The sequence below is a fragment of the Austrofundulus limnaeus genome, unplaced genomic scaffold, assembly GCF_001266775.1.
Source record: "Austrofundulus limnaeus strain Quisiro unplaced genomic scaffold, Austrofundulus_limnaeus-1.0 Scaffold66, whole genome shotgun sequence".
In the NCBI taxonomy this organism is placed as follows: Eukaryota; Metazoa; Chordata; class Actinopteri; order Cyprinodontiformes; family Rivulidae; genus Austrofundulus; species Austrofundulus limnaeus.
The window spans coordinates 594,998-596,900 of NW_013952468.1; positions in this window are offsets into that span (position 1 = coordinate 594,998).

Genomic DNA, 1,903 nt, shown 5'->3' on the forward strand with positions numbered 1-1,903 from the left:
CCCCCACACACACACACACACACGCGACTCGCAAACCCTGACGCAGCTCTAGATTCCTCCTTATTGTAACTCCACAAGCCCCTCTTTCACCCCTTTTCTGAGGCGTGTCCCAGATCAACTCGTTTTGAGGCTGTCTCTTTAAATTCAAAGAGTCCATAATCACCGATAGAGGGGTTTACGACTAGATAGTGGTGCAGAAACATTTTAATTACAAATGAATTAAAATATGTCAACAATGGCCACAACGAGAAGAGAATGAAGGCCAGCAAACTGTCGGTAAGTCCAGACCTTGTTTGGCAGTTYCATCCTAAATAATTTGACGCAATAGCTCAGAAAATGTTATAGGAAATAAATTAAACTGAACAGGTTGAAAATTATGACGCAAACAGAAAATAAAGGTATCTTTGCAACTTTTCTGCGCTCCTGGAGGCTCAGAGTACACAACAAAATGCATTTAATGGCTAAAAAAGTGGATTTTGCRTAAGTAAAGTGAATGTTTATTGCAGAGTAATCAGTTTAAATTAAAGATGGCCACCAACTCTCTGCTACAACCACAACTTTTCCCTCAATGCAGTATCTGCAATTCTGAGTAAATCAAAGCTGTTATTGTGGTTAGCTGTGGAGGCCATCTTGGTTTGGATTGACTCCACATGTTGGCTGTAAACGTGGCTTCAAGGTTACTTTGTGTTCCACTCAAATCCGCCCACTGATTCACAAGTGATTGATTGATTGATTGATTTCTTTATTGTATTGTATGGAGCACAATTAAATTACATTTAAGATATTGTGTTAACAGTCCAGACAAACACACACCAGCAGGCCTGGCTGCCAACTCACTGAGGAGGAGAACAGCTGCTGGGCTTCTGGGTGAACTGAGACTCTTTTCAGGGGGAGTGCTGCTCCAGTAATCCCAAGGGAGGGGCAGAGAGGGAGGGAGGGAGAGAGAGAGAAGCTTCAATGGGATAAAAGCCATTTCCACCGACCCCCACTTCATGCTCCTGAGTACTAAAGAACAGCTGGACTGACTGCACATGTGTGACTGCAGATCTGAACGGGCTGCATGTGTTTTCAGTTGTTCAGTGGCTCCAGAGTCGCACATGCAAAGGTAGCAGCACGCCCTCTTGTGAGAGGAAACAACGTTACCAAAGCAGCTTCCTGAAGATGAATGCCCTGTGAGTTCAAGGGTTCTAATAATGTTGCATTTTGGTCAAACCTTGCAAATTAAACTATGCACAATCTCATATAAGGTGGTGAAGACAACACCCGACCACTATCACACCATCTTGAGTCAGAGTGACCCCAAGTTGTAGATAAACACCTAATGATTTTTGTCTGAGCGTTTCATTAAATTCATCCAGTGGTTCATGAGATATTCTGCTAACAGACGAACGGTGTCGGCACAAACAGTCAAAGATTTAAGTTGCTGCACAACGTGTAGCCTTAAAAGTATGTGTTGTGAATTTCTCTCAGCTACAACCACACCAACCTTCAGCTCGGTTAAGTTGGCTGGGTTAGAGTCATTTATAAATTTTCAACAGTCRGTTGGCTGTGGCAGCCATTTTAAACTGGTCTGACTCCAAACGTTAATCAGTTGTAGACGTTTATGCAATGGTCACATTCTGGAAGTTTCCCAAAAATCTATCGATGAGATATTTTGCTAAAGGCCCAGTCACACTAGACTTCTGCCAACTTATGAACATTTTACAGACATCTATGGATGGAATTGAAAAAAAAAATCAACAGGAAACTTCTTTTCAGTGTGTACATAATGTAATTCTAACAAACTGATCAAATGTATAACTTTTATTAGCAATTTAGACATAAAAAATGTTTCATAAGTTGGCAGAAGTTGTCTAGTGTGACAGGGCCTTAAAGGGATCCACGATTAGTTGTAATATTAGAC